The sequence below is a fragment of the Camellia sinensis genome, chromosome 9, assembly GCF_055761805.1.
Source record: "Camellia sinensis isolate YWXY chromosome 9, ASM5576180v1, whole genome shotgun sequence".
Lineage (NCBI taxonomy): Eukaryota > Viridiplantae > Streptophyta > Magnoliopsida > Ericales > Theaceae > Camellia > Camellia sinensis.
In genome coordinates this window covers 13059428-13066397 of record NC_138969.1, presented here as the reverse complement: position 1 = coordinate 13066397, position 6970 = coordinate 13059428, and positions in this window count along the sequence as shown.

Sequence of the window (6970 nt, the reverse complement as noted above, 5' to 3'; positions counted from 1 at the left end):
TCGGGTGCCATGTTTCCATGTTTCGGGAATGTTTTGCATCATATTTTGGTACTGAAATTTGCATGTTTGCATATCATGTTTCATACCTTGCCATGCTTTGTTAGAGTGGCATTTGTGCCTTAGGTTCGGTCCTCGGTTTGCGTGCACGTGTGCACGCATCTCGAGTGCCTCATTTTCATCTAATGGCCATTGATGTGAGTGCAGCTGAGGTCCACTCATGTTGGTGTAAGTCCATCGTGCATTGTGTATGCCATTTCAATTCATAGCATTACATATGCTAGGTTGTATGTTAGAGCATCGTGTATGCCATGTTACATCCCGCATTGTGTATGCCATTTCATAGTATTGCGTATGCTAGGTTGCATGTTAGAATTGCATTCATGCATGTCATGCATATTGCATTGTGTTTGGGATAGGCGTTAGCCCGAGCACGGGAAACGAGGGACGTTTCGTACTCCGAGTGACGGAACGTGTCTCAATTCCCAGTCACCGACACTCCGGATTATCCATGATGGAGTCTCGGTTTTGTTGTGTTTATGTGTGCACTCATTTCATATTAAGTCGTGCAATTCGACTCCTCGGCCATCATGCATTGAGATGCGTGATTGGTGGCACGAGGATCGATGACTACACTCCCTGAAGAGTAGTCAAGCACACATATGTGAAAATACTTTGCCATGCCCCTTTCTTGCTCTCTGTTACAGCAAATCAAGAGTTAACAGCCTTCCAGAGCTTAGCGCGCATCCCGAGAACAATTGCAAACAGAGGCAAACTGGGGCATCGCAGTGGATTTTCGCGCAAGGCAACTCAAGCATGCATCATCCATCATTCGGAACAGAGTCGAGGCAGTCCCTAGCTTGCATGCTAGTTTACTGCTTTCCTAGTTAATTTGTTAATTAATTAGGGTTTTGTAATATTTAAGTATTTATTCGGGACTGTATTATTTATCCATTTGGGACTGTATTATTCTTTCGGACCCTCTACGCGAGGGCAATATTGTAATAAGTGTGCGTGTGTGTGATGTATGTCTTCCAACCCCACGTCTTTCTCCCTTTTATTTACCCGCTTATGATGGTTAGATTAGGGCATGTTTTAATTAGCATACAGTATGATAGCATGTTTGCATTCATTCATCTGTCTTGCATGCACCGGGCTCGACGCATCATACTAACTGCATCGTATTTTCAATTCCAAGTTGAATACGTATTAGCTGTAGCATTTCATATGCCATGTCTAGAATAGCCGAGCCTACTATAGTTGCACTTTTGCATGTGTTGCATTAGGCATTTCTGTATAATTAGGATCATGCATGGATTTCTAATTAGTTTCTGTTTTGGCTTGGAGTACTCGGTAAGTTTTATGCTTTAGCATCCTTGCATGCGTGTGAGTGACTACCATGATAGCATGCTTACCATGAGGCTAATTGCTTATGTGATATAACTGCCTGAATGCCTATGGGTGAATGTTGGGTTATTTGGTTTGGAACAATTCATTTACTGTATGTTTTAAGCCCACTAGATAGTGGCAAAATCATGTTTTCTAAGCCCACCTGAGGGTGGCAAATCCACGTCTTAGCCTACTTGCGAGTAGCACCATCAAAGCATTTTCAAACAAACAAACATGAAATGTTTTGTTCCAATTCAGGAGACCCAGTCTATACTTGTATGTTGTGCGCATCACATAGTAAATCTAGGCTAATAACTGGAATAAGAACGCATAATGTTTTCAAAAATAGATATCATGGTTAGTAGAGGCCGATCTTTGATCGGGCGAGCGGGGGTGCTCACGAAGTGACCTTCCCCAATCGTACCCAAGTTCCCGAGCCGAGGCAACTTTGGTGATGACGGACACGTGGCCTTAGGCAAACGAGTCAGGGTTTCCTAAATTTCCCCAAAATAAAATATTTAGGTGGCGACTCTGTATCTGGCAAAGTAGTCCATGTTTGGCACTTCTTTCAAAATCTGTTTTCTCAAAACGATTTGCCGGATTTGGACTCTTTGGTTCAGATTTAGAACCGCGACAAATTGAGAGTCCGAACTGTAGTGAGCCCAAATGAACAGAACGGGGGTTCATCCCCCCGGGGCGTTCGGGGGACGTCTACAATCGTCCATCCTTCATTTCCCCACATCTAGAGTCCTTTTTCATGTTAGAGTTTGAGACATCATACTCAAAACTAATTGTCATTAGGTAGAGAGACCTCCAAACAACATGAATTAAGTTTGAATGGCTTAAAAAACACAATGTGAAACATATCTCGAACACTTATTTATATAAATAAGTGATATTAGAGAAGTGATTTGAAAGAATAGTATGTTTATGTAATAAAAAAAAATGCTATTTAAAAGTTTGGAAGAAAATTTGGTGTATCTATTGCAGCACAATGATATATTATGTAAAAGCTAAAAAAAGCTAAAGTAAGGCTTTTTAGCTTGTTTAGGGTAAGGTGACAGCCAAAACACATTGGCTAAATAAGCTTGGCCTTTGAGCCATAGTTAAAGAGGAAAATAATTTATTACAAAGATGTTATAACCATATTAACTTAATTTGCATTATATTATAACATTAAACCAAACACACAAAACTAAATATTAGTTGTAACAAAACCCATAATATGAACAAGAAACAGGGCATACTTTTCTTTTTCTCTCTTTTTTTCATTTGGGGTTTGGGTTAAAGAACATCACAATATAGGATAGATCATAGAATCCAGATAAGGAAAAAGAGAATGAAGTGAGAATGTTACAATGTGCTTGGCTGCAGATTCAAGGAGAGGAGCATTGCGGTGAAGGAGGCAGGCTCGAGTGATGCTAACAAGAGAATTCAATCTTCTTCTTCTTCTTGTTGAGTCTAATCCCAAACCCTTCCTTAGACTTGCCTGAAAATGCAGATTCACGGTAGAGATTGAAGGAATTATTACTGCCACTGCTGCAATTCCTCTCTCTCTCTCTCTCTCTCTCTCTCTCTCTTCTCTCTCTCTCTCTCTCACACACACACACACACGCTCACTCCACTTCGGATAAGGAATATTATGCCTGGTCGGACCAGAAATTATTATAAATAGGGGAATATCAAAAAAATAATAACAAGAATTATTTTTAAAAAATTAATTACAAACTCATAAAAATATTAATGATTTAAGCATTAATTTACTTTATGAATTTATAATTATTTTTTCTACTTCTCATTTTTTTTCCCCTTATACATAAGGGTTAATTAATTTATTTATTTTAAAAGTCACTTCCATTTAAAAGTTGAAGCACAATTTTTTTTAAAAAAACTGAAATGTGTTTGGATCATTTACCCATCTCAAGAGTATAAATCAGAGGATCAAACGATACTTTCTTAATTACATAATGTAACACTAATAGGAGTCAAATATGAGTAGAGTATGTGAAAAGCAAACATAGAAGCACAAGTTATTTATTTTTTGTTTTTGATAACGAGGAACTATGTCTTTGTTTTTTGGCCCATCACAAAAGCGTAATCTCAAGAATCAAGCAACATTTCTTAAAAAATGCCAAATTTTTGACATTTTAACTTTTTAATTATTAGTTTTGACCTTTTTATTAAAATAATTACTTGCCAAATGACTTCTAAGTTTGTTACGAAGTTGTTTGTTATGTTAAGTTATTTTGGTAAAAATATTTATATTTGTTAGGTTATTCTTGTTATTTGTTTTGATACTCTTTTTTTTTCAAAAAAATAAAAAATAAAAAATTAACAAAGTAAAACTTTAATAAATTAGTCAGTTCAGTTCCAAAAAAAAAACTCCACTCAAACTTTAGTTTAATTTATTGAGTTCAAATTGGGCTTATTTGAGAATTTTCAAAAAAAACAAACTATGTATTCAAAAATATATATTCATAAAAATATCTAAAATTTAATTTTAAATTAGATATGGTGAAAGTCACATTCAAAAAGAATTTGTTTGACATAGCATGAAAGAGAAGAGAAGGCCTAGCATGAGAGAGAAGTGCTTGTAGGGAAGAAGAGAAGGCCTAGCATGAGAGAGAAGTGACTGTCAGTTAGCCAAGGAGATTGCCTCAAACCAAACAAGGAGGTTCCAATGTATAGAAATAAACCCATTAAAGAATCGAACACAAAATATATATAAACAAATAAGATTTTCTAAAACTAGATCTTATTAACAAATTTCGTAAAATCGTATCCATTCATATTTTGAGATATTTCTGTATTGATAAGAGAACTAAATATATAAACATATGGTGTGCTTGAACACCCCCTTTGATGGACGAGGCAAGTCGTCCTTGGCTACCAAACAAGACTCTTACCTTCATGTAAGGCCTCTCTTCCTCTAATACTCTCATATTTTCATGCTCAAATTGGATGCCAATACCTAGTTTCAAAGATCTATTTATAGCCAATCAACTTGCTTCACCTCTCTCTCTCTCTCTCTCTCTCTCTCTCTCTCTCTCTCTCTCTCTCTCTCTTGTTTTTGACTTTTTTTTTCTTATCTCATCCACCTGTCATCTTCATTATCTAGATGTCCATGATGGAATATATTCTATTGATTTGTAGGGACACAATATGCATCTAGTTCATGTCATAAACATTAAGTTATCTAATGGAAAAATAGAATTTCAATGGAGAGAAAATGTTCTTGACTGATTTTTGGTGTGTAAGAGTGGTCACTTGGTGCATTTGCTAGGCAACTTGATTGAATTCCTTCATCTAACCTTTTACCTCCTTCCAAGGGTATGGCCAGTTGAGAGCCAACCAACTAAGCCCAAGTGTCTCAAGAATATGGTAAATTTACTAGATATGTTTGAATCATTTTTGGTAATTTTTTTAGAATTTTGATTTTTGAATCCAAAATGAGTAATGTGTCTTTTATAGTTTGATATTTATTGTTGAACTCATTTGTTAATAGTTTAAACTTGTAAAATAATTATTTAAGATAGAGTTATAGTTCCAGAAGATCTTAGAGTCAAATCTTGTTTGCTTCATTATCTCCATTATCATGCACTCAATCTATTTTCTATATTCTCTTCATGTGTTTTAACCATACAAACCCTTTAACTCTATGTTGGAGCTCTCGCCTTCTGGAAAGTCACCCAACTGACACAAGAAGTCAAATTCAACATTGAAAACCTAATGTCCCATTAATTGTTTCAATCTTGCTGTTGAGGAAAAGAGAAGACCACCGTCGATCGTCCATTCGTCATTTCCCCACATCTAGAGTCCTTTTTCATGTTAGAGTTTGAGACATCATACTCAAAACTAATTGTCATTAGGTAGAGAGACCTCCAAACAACATGAATTAAGTTTGAATGGCTTAAAAAACACAATGTGAAACATATCTCGAACACTTATTTATATAAATAAGTGATATTAGAGAAGTGATTTGAAAGAATAGTATGTTTATGTAATAAAAAAAATGCTATTTAAAAGTTTGGAAGAAAATTTGGTGTATCTATTGTAGCACAATGATATATTATGTAGAAGCTAAAAAAAGCTAAAGTAAGGCTTTTTAGCTTGTTTAGGGTAAGGTGACAGCCAAAACACATTGGCTAAATAAGCTTGGCCTTTGAGCCATAGTTAAAGAGGAAAATTACACTTAATTCATAAAGAAACTAAATTCGAAAAACAAAATAAATATTTTGAGATTTTTCTATGGTACAAAAGAGTAGTTAGATTCATAATAAGTATAATGAGATACAAAAAATTAAGTAATGTACAAGAAGGAAATATTCGTCGCTCTCCATACTCCTCGTGTCTAAGTTCTGAGTAACGCCACTCAACTTGAGAACAGAAAGACGGTGAGCTATCCGATGGGTGTACAGCTAGAAAACCCCTCTGACGATCAAGTTTGCACACTTAGAGAAAAGAAAAAGAGAGAAGAGACAAAGAGGTAGGTAGCTCTGATAACAAGAATGCCAGACTTGTGCATGGAGGCGCTACGCCGTTTATATAGTTTCTGAGCGCACCTCTCTGTCCATCCTTCCTTGGACGCGTGGATATGCTCCCTTCTTGTCTTCTTCCACGTGTAAGTATAAATACTGCCAAACACTGAATGGTGAAACTGCCTAAAGGTATTGACGCCTATGGATGGCGGAATCTCCTTTCTGCAATCCAATCATGCCACGTAGCAATTCATACCGTACTATATTTAGCACGGCGCTACAAGCTGCCCTTAAGATCGTGTTACCTATCCGATCCTGATAGAACTTTGAATATCAGCTCAACCGAGCTCACTAATTCGGAACTTCGGCCCAATCCACACTCAACTGAGACAGCTCGGTCGCATGACCCAAAGATGTGTCGAGTCACGACTAGCTCGGCACGCCTATTCGGTGCAAACTCCCCTCACAGGTAGTTTTCTTGAAATGGTGAGAAAGTTAGCTTAGGTAGCTAGCCTTCACAAACTTCTTCTTTTTTTATAAAAAAAATTATTCAATGTGGCATGTAAGATTGAGCAGAAAATAATTACCCCTTTTGCGTTCTAGTATTTTCTTTGACACCTTCTCATAATTTTAAGATAGTAAGGTTTGACCTCACTTTAAAGGGATGGTAATTACAAAATCTTCAAAAGAAAATCTCATTGAAAGTTTGATGTTATGGTTAGTTGTAGTGCTTGCTAGAACCACAAGTGGGAATCAATCTCTCAACCTTTCTTATCCTTAACTTTATTGACTTATTATTCCAATTCGAGTATTAATTCACAGGACATCTATGCTGTGTACCACCAAACAACAACAAAAAAGTCAAACGCCTTTGCCACTAAACCAAGTTTTTTTTTGGTTTTGTTCTACTCCAATCATGCATTGGGTTGTTATTCTCGCTAATAATAATTATCAAAGGTCCTACCTGAAATAATAATAATTATCGGAGGTAGCTCAATTGTTAAATCACTTAATACATTGTTTAAGATTTTTTAAAAAAAATTATTGTTGAATGTTTTAATTTTTCAAAAATCTAATAAAATAAGGTTTCATTTTGATATTCAATC